Source organism: Phyllobates terribilis, unplaced genomic scaffold (genome assembly GCF_046119375.1).
Source record: "Phyllobates terribilis strain yellow unplaced genomic scaffold, ASM4611937v1 Scaffold_4__5_contigs__length_816908805, whole genome shotgun sequence".
Taxonomy (NCBI): domain Eukaryota; kingdom Metazoa; phylum Chordata; class Amphibia; order Anura; family Dendrobatidae; genus Phyllobates; species Phyllobates terribilis.
The window spans coordinates 225,194,386-225,208,041 of record NW_027362764.1 but is presented as its reverse complement, the minus strand read 5'-3'; the positions used below and the strand labels follow the sequence as shown (position 1 = coordinate 225,208,041).

Genomic DNA, 13,656 nt, shown 5'->3' with positions numbered 1-13,656 from the left:
ACCCACCCGCACGTGGAATAGAGTGGAATCGTCATGGTGTAGGCATAGCACACTGACACTGTTTGACAGTCAACAGTCACATAGTGTATGCAAACTTTTCTTCATAGACTGGTCAAACTCTTAAATATCCTATATAGCTCAGATAGTATTGTATTTCTATAAAGAAGGAATATTTTTCCTTTATTTTCTTACATATTGGGCATTTCAAAAAAGTTACAGAAATCCAGATTACCCAGTTTCCACATTCAAACATTCATGTTACAGTTTGCTTTTTTGCTCCAAATTCAGAATACAGGCTGATAGAAACAGCAGGTTACATTCTGCAGACTGAGTTGCAGAGAAGAAGCAAGTTAGATATATACCCCTTTAAATTCTGAGAGTTCTGCAGTGGGATATGCACAGACACAAGTTGTATTCCAAGCACATAATAAACTTGACATCAAATCAGAATATACTAAAGTTGAAAAGCCAAATTGAACATAGACACCAAAAGCTCAGGTCCTGGCAAGAGGAATGGAATAGTACATCAAACATTACATAATCTGACTCCAGGCTCTGGGATAATGGTGTCATTCTGAGGACACACACAATATATGGATTAAACAGAAAATAAACACCAATGATCAAAGACCAAGTCAAGCACATAGCATGCCACTGACACCGTAGCAATCCTTATACAGTGTCAAAGGTTTTACTAAACAGTGTTGCTAGCCATTTAATAGAACTGCAGTATTGCAGATTTAGGGATCACGGTAATGATATTAATTGCAATAATTTTAATCAAAATTATTATTTTTTTAAAGGGAAAAAAGTTAAGGGTGAGGCATAGCAAGCATACTGGTCACAGAAACAATAAATGCACAGAGCTCTTCATACATATGGCCAGTTACACAATTTGCAAAATATAGCGCCATACAGTATTTGTGACTGTTTTCTACCTCATCTACTAAAAGACTACGATGTTCAAAATGTTCATTTTGATTGAGTATATCCAAAAAAGTTAAAAAACTTGTCCAATGCTTGGGACAACTCCTTGTCATACCCCACGTTTGGCCCCGATAAAATAAAAAAGCTTATACTCACATCCCACGCTGGCGCTGTTCCCGCGGTGTCAGCACTCACTCTCCCCGGGGCTCCCGTGCGGTTGTTGTGACACGTGACCCCGGCACCCAATCAGTGCTGGTGGCACTGTCCCCGCCTTCTATCAAATTGAACATGAAGAAGTGAGAGATCAGCTGCAGCCCTGACTACGTCTTCATGTTCGATTTGTCCAAAGGTGGAGACAGTGACGCCAGCGCTGATTGGGTGCCGGGGTCACATGTCACAACAACCACATGGGAGCCCCGGGACTGCGAATGCCGACACCGCTGGAACGGTGCAGGCACGGGAGGTGAGTATAAGCTTTTTTATTTTTTCGGTGGCAAAAATTTAGATCAAGAAGGGGTTGTCCTAGTAGTGGACAACCCCTTTATAGGGTTTCTCTAGCCTTACACTAGAAGTCTGTAGTCACTCTATGTGACTGCAAACTTGACTTGTGAATTCTCCGATGCTGGCGCCGGGAGCGGACAGTCATGCAATATGCATACTCCCTGTCACATTCCACTAGATTGTGCCCAGCTTCGCTCAATAGACTCACACTGATCAAGGTCGGACACAGTCTAGTCGGCTTGTGACCACATGTATGCAAATCACATACTTGCGCTCACACATCCACTACTCCCAGTGCCGGTACCAGAGAAAACTCACAGGGCGCATTGTGCACGATGTGAGGACTCACGAGTCTGCAGTCACATGGAGGGATTGCAGACTTGTAGCCTAAGGCTAGACAACCCATTTAAATAAAATCCATCACTACCAAAAAATGTGACTATTTCTATGTTTTAAAAAAGCACCAAACAGCAATCAGTGTCACCAGGCGTAAACATCTGAGGTTACAACAACTCTTAGTCACGGCTTAGACGTATGCATGACACACGTATTCTCAATACTCACAGGCTGTAATAAATCTACCGTCTATATATGTCACAGCCATTGTTTCAGTGAGGAAGGGGAGATTCATTCTGTGTCAGGTAACTGGTGACAGATTCTTTTTAAATTCTGCTGAAATAAATTACTCATGACTATGATACATCTTATATCACATAGAAAGACCCAAACACATAGAAAAGTATTCATCATTCCAACTTTTGCTGATCTTTGTGACAGATGATTTTTTGAGCATAATGGCATTTTGTGATGTTAGAATAGACCAAGAGTAAAAGATAACTCACACTAAAGTACTTTCCTATTTTTCTGCACGATTATGAGACCTTATTTTTGCTCCCTCCGTCAGAGAGAACTAAATCAGTGACGTTTAACTAGTTTTTGAGAAGCTTCTTCATCTGGATGGTCTGTGGGCTGAGCCCTCTATTGATCACTAGAATGATCACCCACATTTTGGCCTTCCAATCACCCCAGATAATGTAATTCCAAACACTGTACTATGACTGGTGGTACACGGGGGGAAATATTTTGACTAGTTCTATAGCTGTGCATGATGCCTTTTTGGTAAAGTTTAATTACCTTTTATCTAAATCATGCAAAAGTCAGCAGTTCTATCTATGCACATGCTCTTCCAAGTACAGAAATGCTTCTCTCTAATCAAGCTTACAAACTAATTTTGCCAAGACCACAGGGACACAAAACAGCTTAATGAAGGTCACAAGGATTTGGTATTTTCATAAATGACTGAACTGTACTATGTAGTTTCTAATAGCAGGTTTGTCAACAGACTTAATAAAACAAGCATTTAATGAGTCAAGCTCTAACTCAACTCATAAAATGTTCAATTTAATATTAGGTGTGGGAGGGGTATTTTCAAATCGATTATGCAACTATACGTGCATGCATTTTCAAAGTAAGTACACCAGCCTCATCAGGCCGGTGATACATATTAAGGGGAATCTATTACAGGTTTTTGCTACCAAATCTGAGTGCCGCATAATGTACAGGTGCTTCTCACAAAATGAGAATATCATTAAAAAGTTAATTTATTTCAGTTCTTCAATACAAAAAGTGAAACTCATATATTATATAAAGTCATTACAAACAGAGTGATCTATTTCAAGTGTTTATTTCTGTTAATGTTGATGATTATGGCTTATAGCCAATGAAAACACAAAAGTCATTATCTCAGCAAATTAGAATACTTTATAACATACATTTCCTCATATACTGTAAGCTTGCGAGCAGGGCCCTCACTCCTTTGGATATGAGATATGTTTATTCTGTATTGCTTGTATAAGTCACCCCTAAAATTTGTAAAGTGCTGCGGAATATGTTGGCACTATAAAAATAAAAATTATTATTATTATAACAACAGCTTGAAAAATGTTTTTAAAATCCGAAATGTTGGCCTACTGAAATGTATGTTCAGTAAATGCACTCAATATTTGGTCAGGGCTCCTTTTGCATCAACTACTGCATCATTGTGGCGCGGCATGGAGGCGATCAGCCTGTGGCACTACTGAGGCGTTATGGAAGCCCAGGTTGCTTTGATAGTAGCTTTCAGCTCGTCTGCATTGTTGAGTCTGGTGTCTCTCATCTTCCTCTTGACAATACCCCATAGATTCTCTATGGGGTTATGATCAGGAGAGTTTGCTGGCCAATCAAGCACAGTGATACTGTTGTTTTTAACCAAGTTGTAGTACTTTTGGCAGTGTGGACAGGTGCCAAGTCCTGCTGAAGAATGAAATTCGCATCTCCAAAAAGTTTGTCGGCAGAGGGAAGCATGAAGTGCTCTAAAATTTCCTGGTAGATGGCTGCGCTGGCTTTGTTTTGATAAAACACAGTGGACTTATATCAGCAGATGACATGGCTCCCCAAACCATCACTGATTGTGGAAACTTCACACTAGACCTCAAGCAGCTTGGATTGTGGCCTCCCCACTCTTCCTCCAGACTCTGGGACCTTGATTTCCAAATGAAATACAAAATTTACTTTCATTTGAAAACAATACCTTGGACCACTGAGCAACAGTCCAAGTCTTTTTCTCCTTGGCCCAGGTAAGACGCTTCTGGCGTTGTCTATTGGTCATGAGTGGCTTGACACAAGGAAAGCCACACTTGTAGCCCATGTCCTGGATACGTCTGTGTGTGGTGACTCTTGAAGCAATGACTCCAGAAGCAGTCCACTCCTTTTGAATCTCCCCCAAATTTTTGAATAGTGTGCAAATTGAGGTGGTCAGTGGGGCGCTAAAAACTGGATAAGGCACTGGAAAAGGATAAAACAAACCTCTTTATTGAAGTTCTAATGCCCACAACGCGTTTCTGCAGCGATCTGCTGCCTTCATCAGGTCGAGTTATGGGAAAATGGCAGAAACAGGCACTTTTATACATAAAGCAAAGGAACTCAATGGGAGGTACCAAGGGAGAATTTGGTACTTAACCCCTTAATCTCCATTCAAAAAGACAATTACAAGTTAATAACAAAGAGGACTTAAATAAGCATTACGGGTCAATAACTACACATTATAAACTTACTATGAAGATACAAGATGCAGACATTAACGGCAATGCTTTAAAAATACATACATATAAAAATGCATATATACATGAGGGTAAATAAGCATATTACATAAAAATTGGTGAGGCACATCCTAGGTATACACCTCAACCAGTTTTTATCCCAAAAAAATATATATATTAATATTAATAATTCATCTGCACACATTATCAATTGCTAAATTCAAACCTTCCGGATATAATGTACCCAATTTAAAAATCCCAAAATTCTCTTTCTTCATAAGATAATTAAGCCGATTTGTTACATTATCAAGGACTTGTTCTAAAATCGTGAGTTTCAAGCTACTGGGATCTCTCTGGTGGGCAGTCAGAAAGTGCTTGGAAACACTATGCTGCACATACCCATTCTTAATATTAGAGTGATGTTTATTGAGGCGGGCCTGCATTCTTTGTATGGTTCGGCCCACATATTGCAACCCACATCCACACTGCAACAAGTAGACCACATAGTCAGAATGACAGTCCACTTTACAGGTAATGGGGAATTGTTCACCAGTGGTTTGCGAGCAGAAGGATACTGCCCCATGATTAATGGTACTACAGCATAAACAGCCAGGATATCTGCAAGCAAAACAACCTACTCCTTCTTGCCTTTGCCTCCCATATCTCCGTACTGAAGCTGCAGATTTCAATGTCGTGTTACTGGGCTATATAAAGGACCGTAAATTCCGATTCTTCCTATAAACAATCCTGGGTTTACATGGCAAACGCTTGGACAAAAGCGGATCCCCCAACAGGACGCACCAATAACGACTTAATAGTTTCTGTATGTACACTCTAGATTTATTGAAAGTAGTCACTAAACTACAATCTTTATATCCTGTATTCGCATGCTCACAGTTAGGGCCAGAATTTCGAGCCAAACATGATTCCTGACTGAGCGGCTTAATTCTTTTATGTGCATCCCTAATCAATTTCTAGGGATACCCCTTCCTCAAGAATCTTTTTTCAAGGACATCAGCCTCCTTTTCAAAATCTTCATCCTGCGTACAATTTTTCCGTATACGCCAATACTGGCCATACGGAATGTTCTTAATCCACCTTGGAAGATGGCCACTGTCAAATCTGAGGTAGCTATTCACATCCACGGTTTTGAAATGGGTGGATGTGAGAACCTTCCCCAAATCATCCAATTTCAAAACTAAGTCAAGAAACTGTATAGAGTCACTTGACATGGATACAGTGAACTTAAGACCCCATGGGTTATTATCCAAAATTTCAAAGAAATCCTGGGCTGATTTTTCCGTCCCTTCCCAGATAAAGAACAGATCATCGATATAATGACGATATAATCGTATATGGCCTTGGGTTAGAGGAGAAGATGTGATGAACAAAGATTCAAAGCGTCCCATGAAGATATTCGCATAGCTGGGAGCTACCCTCGTCCCCATTGCACAGCCCTTTATTTGCTTATAAAAATTATCTTTGAATGAGAACACATTATTATTTAATATGAATTATATTGATTTCAAAATGAACTCTTTTTGAAAAAGGGGGATACTACCATCTTCCATTAAATAATGGCGCACCGCTTATATACCTAGTTCGTGGGAGATATTACTGTAAAGAGCTGCAACGTCTGCTGTAATAAGAATACAGTTTTTCAAAGACGGCAAACTTAACTGTGGCAATCAAAGTTGAGGAGTCTTTAAGATAGGACCCCAATTCACATACATATTTCTGAAGAAACAAGTCGATGAAGCGTGATAGATTTGACGTAATGGAATTTATCCCGGATATGATGGGGCGCCCAGGCGGGTTACAGGGATCCTTGTGTAATTTAGGTAAAAAATAAAAAATGGGGGTCTGGTAACTTGAGATATCTAAAAACCTCTTTTCATTCTTATTCAGAATGCCCTTTTCATAACCTTCCTTAATCAAATAATTATCATTAACAAAGATGGAGATAGAAGGATCAATATCCAATTTATTGTAGTATTGGTCGTCACTAAGTATCCTAAGACCCTCACACAAGTACCAGGATCTGTCCATAATCACGACTCCTCCTCCTTTATCGGCACTTTTTATTATAATGTTATTATTGTTCTTCAAGGACTGCATTGCTTCCCTTTCACTTTTCATCAAATTGTCTGGTTTCTTACACTGCTCAATCGAGCGTAGATCTCTGAGGACCAATTGTTGAAAAGATTCTATATGAGCACCTTTGTGGTGCATCGGGTAAAACTTATTAGAGCCTCCCCTGACCGCCATATGCTTATATTGATCAGTCGGGATGGTTACCTCATCAAGTGAATTGGAAAAACCTGTGGAAGCATTGGGAGCTGGCAATTTCTTGCCATGTTCCTCTATCAAAAAATGTCGCGTAATAGTCAATTTACGAAAGAATTCGTTCAGATCTAGGAAAAGATCAAAACTATTTAATTCACCAATAAGGAAGTTTCACCTTGTGTAAGCATGTGACTTGAAAGATTAAATATACCACAGGATCTTAGATCACTAATCTCCGAAATTTGTGAGCTGGATGCTACCTCACCTATACCTTTGTTTTCTTGGTGATTAGGGATTCCGAGGTAACGGCTATTACCTGAGATCCCTCTACCTCCTCTACATCCACGTGTCCTCTTTTTCTTTTTTGAATCTTTCATTTTTATTGGTGGCTTAAATGGGCCAAGCAATGGTGTGGATCTCATTGCTATGTTAGCCATATCTAACATGGGCACAGTTAGAAACAAGGCAGATTTTTTTACCTCTAATGATGGCGAGTCCATTGTGCATGTGGTATCCACAATGGGTTCGACCAAATTAGTATTACTATCCCCTGATTCAAATAATTCCTGACTCGTGTCTGGTCCCATTATCCTATTAAAGTCTTGCGAGGTCGGGTGAATTGTGAGACATGAGGAAGCATCTACAGTGTTCGTATTATTAAATGAACGTTCGTGACCTGATGCCAACCCAGCACCCTGATTTATCAAAGGTATCATGTTGAATGGCCTTTTCTTAACAATCCTCTTAACAATCCTTTCAAGGCTGCGGTTATCTCGGTTGCTTGTGCACCTTTTTCTACCACTCTTTTTCCTTCCACTCAACTTTCCATTAATATGCTTGGATACAGTACTCTGAGAACAGCCAGCTTCTTTGGCAATGACCTTTTGTGATTTACCCTCCTTGTGGAGTGTGTCAATGACTTACTTCTGGACGTCTGTCAAGTCAGCAGTCTTCCCCGTGATTGTGGAGCCTACTGAAACAGACTAAGGGACCTTTTTAAATGCTTAGGAAGCCTTTTCAGGTGTTTTTTTTAAACTATTCTAATTTACTGAGATAATGACTTCTGTGTTTTCTTTGGCTGTAAGCCATAATCATCAATATTAACAGAAATAAACACTTGAAATAGATCACTCTGTAATGACCCTATATAATATGAGTTTCACTTTTTGAATTGAAGAACTGAAATAAATTAACTTTTTGATGATATTCTAATTTTGTGAGTAGCACCTGTAGGTGCAGACATGCACACACATATAGTACACACACATGCAGTACACAGACAAAAACACACATACAGTATGCAGACATGCACACATACAATATGCAACAAAGAGAAAGGGCGGGTGTGAGGAACTGCCCACTTACTAAAGACTATGATACTTTTCCAGCAACGGACCACCATTTTTGTCAAATTATTATTGTGTTTTATTAGTGATTTACTTGTTGTTTTATATAGTTCTGCTTACTTGTCAGTATGTAAGATTCACTTGTAAAATGCCCAGCATTCCACTAATCTCATCTTTATCTCAGGAGTCCATTGTTTCAACAGACAATGGTCTCATTAGGTGAGTGTGGATTGAGACACAGTGGAGCCGTCACCACAGGAGGTCTTACATGCAGTCTCAGATGAAGGCTTCTAGAATATTCTTCATTGTTTTAGCGAACAGTGAATGTTTAAGGGAGAGGGTGTGATCACTTCTGACCTGGGAGGGGACTGATCCCAGTGGAAGAAAGGGGAGAGATGTTTTAGAGAGTTGGGTGGAAGGATTGAAGGAAGAGGATGGAGACAGTGGACTTGGAAGGATGAATGGATAAAAATGTTACCATTACGGATTATGTCATTTGGATTTACACTTTCTTAAAAGGACTGCTGCTACTGGTCACCTGTGCTTTCATCGTTTTATCTGCCGTCTAGAGAATCATGGACTGTGGCTACAGACTATACTGGCTGGAGATACGAAATCTGTGGGCCAACCAAAAGTTGGGAGACAGTGAGTATGGCCTTATACAAAGCCAGTGGAACTATTGAACCCAGATTGGGAATTTGAGGACCGAGAGAACTGTATTTTGGCCATTCACCTGGAATTGCTTTATTACCATGGCTGTGATCAATAAAATATTGTTGCATCATTAACCAGCCTAGGTGATTACTTACAACCCACAACCTCAGATCTTTACAGCGGGGTTGCACCACCAATACTAGTACTGATATAAAAGGGGGTGCTACGTCATGTAGGTACATGAACTATTAGAAGAAAAAGACACTACATACTAGACGAGCACACCTCCAATGAAAAACAATATAGAAAAAAAGTTTATTGGACCACATATGATAAAAACATTTTAAAAAAAGCCATAATTTGGCATGCAAGCTGCCCCCCGCATAACAAATATCAATAAACGAACAATGATGGACACCCCAAAATATATTCAAGTGAAACAATGAATAGGGAGTAACACTCAGATAATGAGACAATGCATAATTTAGAAACTCCCCAATAATACACATAAAGAAATAAGGTATTTGTTAGTAGGTAGGCAGCTTGTAAAATACCACATGCACCGACATAAGGGGTAGCATCAATATAAATAGATAGAGACACATGTCATAATAAGGAGTAACATCAAAATAAATAAATAAAGACACATATCATAGTAGGTGCCAACCCCAATAAGATAACCTTCATAATAAAAGGTAATATGAGACCATAAATCCAATGCGGTCAGAGAGTGGAAAATGACCCAAACCACTGGAAAATACAAAATACCCAAACATTGGACTGGAAAATCCAAAGGCAATAGTCATTTGTCTCCCAAAGGAGTATGTACAAACGAGCATCCTGTCAGGACACTGAATTATTACCTAGAGCACCAGCGTATGTGAAGGGGAAGGGGGCCTAGATAGCGTCAGCAGGGGGCAGAGAATAGCCCCACGCGTATCGCCGTGACCCACACGGCTTCGTCAGGGGAAGGTCATGGCAATTGAGGCCAAAATAGTGTCTGTGAGGCCTGTATATCTTGATATCTTTTTTTTTTAATAGAATAGTGTATATGACTACACCATTATAAACAAAGGAACACAGTGAAGAAAACTGTATACTGCACAGTATACTTTTTTTTTTTTTTACAATGGGAGTCTATACATACCTATACTGGGGCATACGTTGGGAACAGTTATTAGAAGTTTACCCTAGTAAATCTTCTTGATGTATATCGCCAACGTAATTGAAACGCATTGTGCATGCAACCTGAATACTATAATATATACAGTTATATGAAAAAGTTTGGGCACCCCTATTAATCTTAAGCTTAATGTTTTATAAAAATTGGTGTTTTTGCAACAGCTATTTCAGTTTGATATATGTAATAACTGTTGGACACAGTAATGTTTCTGCCTTGAAATGAGGTTTATTGTACTAACAGAAAATGTGCAATCTGCATTCAAACAAAATTTGACAGGTGCATAAGTATGGGCACCCTTATCATTTTCTTGTTTTAGATACTCCTACCTACTTTTTACTGACTTACTAAAGCACATTTTTTGGTTTTGCAACCTCATTGAGCTTTGAACTCCATAGCCAGGTGTATGCAATCATGAGAAAAGCTACTTAAAGTGGCCACTTGCAAGTTGTTCTCCTGTTTGAATCTCCTCTGAAGAGTGGCATCATGGGCTCCTCAAAACAACTGTCAAATGATCTGAAAACAAAGATTATTCAACATAGTTGTTCAGGGGAAGGATACAAAAAGCTGTCTCAGCGATTTAACCTGTCAGTTTCCACTGTGAGGAACATAGTAAGGAAATGGAAGAACACAGGGACAGTTCTTGTTAATGCCAGAAGTGGCAGGCCAAGAAAAACATCAGAAAGGCAGAGAAGAAGAATGGTGAGATCAGTCAAGGACAATCCTGAGACCACCTCCAGAGAGCTGCAGCATCAACTTGCTGCAGATGGTCTCTCTGTGCATCGGTCAACTATACAACGCACTTTGCACAAGGAGAAGCTGTATGGGAGAGTGATGCGAAAGAAGCCATTTCTGCAAGCACGCCACAAACAGAGTCGGCTGAGGTATGCAAAATCCCATTTGGAGAAGCCAATTTCTTTTTGGAAGAAGGTCCTGTGGACTGATGAAACCAAGATTGACTTGTTTGGTCATACAAAAAGGCGTTATGCATGGCGGCAAAAAAACACAGCATTCCAAGAAAAACACTTGCTACCCACAGTAAAATTTGGTGGAGGTTCCATCATGCTTTGGGGCTGTGTGGCCAATGCCAGCACCGGGAATCTTGTTAAAGTTGAGGGACGCATGGATTCCACTCAGTATCAGCAGATTCTTGACAATAATGTTCAAGAATCAGTGACAAAGTTGAAGTTACGCAGGGGATGGATCTTTCAGCAAGACAATGATCCAAAACACCGCTCCAAATCTACTCAGGCATTCATGCAGAGGAACAATTACAATGTTCTGGAATGGCCATCCCAGTCCCCAGACCTGAATATCATTGAACATCTGTGGGATCATTTGAAGAGGGCTGTCCATGCTCGGCGACCATCAAACTTAACTGAACTGGAATTGTTTTGTAAAGAGGAATGGTCAAAAATACCTTCATCCAGGATCCAGGAAATCATTAAAAGCTACAGGAAGCGACTAGAGGCTGTTATTTTTGCAAAAGGAGGATCTACTAAATATTAATGTCACTTTTCTGGTGAGGTGCCCATACTTATGCACCTGTCAAATTTTGTTTGAATGCAGATTGCACATTTTCTGTTGGTACAATAAACCTCATTTCAAGGCAGAAACATTACTGTGTCCAACAGTTATTACATATATCAAACTGAAATAGCTGTTGCAAAAACACCAATTTTTATAAAACATTAAGCTTAAGATTAATAGGGGTGCCCAAACTTTTTCATATAACTGTACGATAAAATAAAGATTTTTACCTCACAGGTATTGGTTTCCTGCCTTTATGTTCTATCCTGCAGAAAATAAGTTAAATGGTTAAATGAGATGGACTTCCACAACTTTGTTCACTATGTAGTGGCCATAGCTGAGATCTGCAGTTGGAGCTGAGCTCCAGTTCTTGGGAACTACACAGTGAACTGAACTCTACTATTCCAGATCCATTCACTATTTATATCCAGCCGGAGCAGATATTAGCTGATCAGTGGGGGGTGTCAAATGTCAGCTCCCACCAATCTAGTATTGATGAATTATCCTAAGGGTGGTCACCAATATGAAAAGAGCGGACAAACCCTTGAAGGAAGGGAACATTTTTCTCTTTTTGTTGTATCAATATAGGAAAGCAGCACCATATGAATTATTTGCTGCATGCCTTAAAGGGAACCCATCATGTAAAATAATGCTATTAACCTGCAGATATGGGGTTAATTTGCTGGTTAATAGTATTCTTGCTTTGAGTGGTGCCCATACTGAGAGCCCCACTGCCAGGAGGAAATTAACTTTATCACCCCCCGGCAGCGTTCGGCTTCCAGTCGTGGCGCCGGCACAGTTTCAGTGACCACTCTACGTATGTCAATTTGGTATGATCAACATGTGTGGCTCACTGAACTGTCCTACTTGACCTATCATATCAAATGGTTACATTTATGTTCCAGATTAACAGCCCCCAAAATATTAAAAATAATATATTTTACTAACTAAAAAATACCAGTTAATTGTATCTGGTGAATTCAGTGATAAAACTTACGCTCATATAGAAGTCATGCATCTCCATGAATGGGTACAGTTCCCAAGTGTCACATATACAGTTTACAGCACGACTCTATAGCAGTATTTTAAAAAAAGAAAGAATGATTTTTTCAACATATGCAGATTTTTATGCAGTGAACTCCCAACAATGAATGATTGGTTACAATATAGTGCACAATGTGTGAATAGACTGCGTCAGCTTCTAGTAGCTTATTACTGATTCACTACTACAACAGACTGTGACTCAATGATTTACAAACTATTCTAATACAGGGAACTGGTAAAAATGGTATGCAACTTGTATATGAAGACTTAGTGGTAGAACACGAATATTAAGAACAGACAAATGAATGAGACCTTAGGCTGTGTTCATCAGATGCTTTTGCAATGTGTTTTTTTTGCTGCGAGTTTATCACACTTTTGGAAAATTGCGTCAAAAAACACATTGCAAATGCATCATGTGAACATGGCCTTAAAGGGAACCTGTCACCTGATACATGTTGCCCAATCTATGAACAGTATGTATCAGACACTTACTATATTAAGTCAGCCAGGTACAGTATGTTTGACTCTGAAACGCTGCGGCGTTTAAAAACATACTTTAAAAGCTGTTGGGGACCGAGACCGCGCTACAGACTAGTCAGACAGGTGGGTCCCCGGCAGCTTCTCCCAACCGCTGACCTGGATTGGAAGGTCTCTGCCTACGTGCATGTATACATATCTAAGGCCACAGCCCCACTATCAGTATTCAGCCAGCATTTTTTCTCAGGAGTGGGAGCCAAAACCAGGTGAGGAACAATCAGAGAAAAGGTATAATAGAAATAAGTCACCAATTCTGCATTTATCACCCACTCCTGGTTTTGGCTCCCACTCCAGAGAAAAAATACTGACCAAATACTGACTAAATACTGATAGAGGGGCTGTGGCCTTTCAGTGTTCTGCCTCTGCTCCACAGCAGTAACCTCTCTGACCGTGCAGACATATCACACCCTTTAAATACAAGCCCTGAGTGTGCAACCCAGCTCTAAAACAATACAATAATATTTGTAAGGTTCTTGTTCTTTATTAGAAAATAACAACGTAAATAATAATCCCAACAGGCAATAAATAATGTGCTAGGAAGTGTGTAAGGTGCATGTTTAACTACTAGGCAATT

At 39.7% G+C, this 13,656-nt stretch overlaps 1 protein-coding gene across 4 annotated transcripts in view; it reads right to left on the bottom strand.

Annotated features, from left to right (window-relative positions):
• Nucleotides 1-13,656, bottom strand: part of MYRIP (myosin VIIA and Rab interacting protein) — a 938,202-nt gene that overhangs the window by 923,066 nt on the left and 1,480 nt on the right. The gene's annotated exons all lie outside the window — the stretch shown is intronic.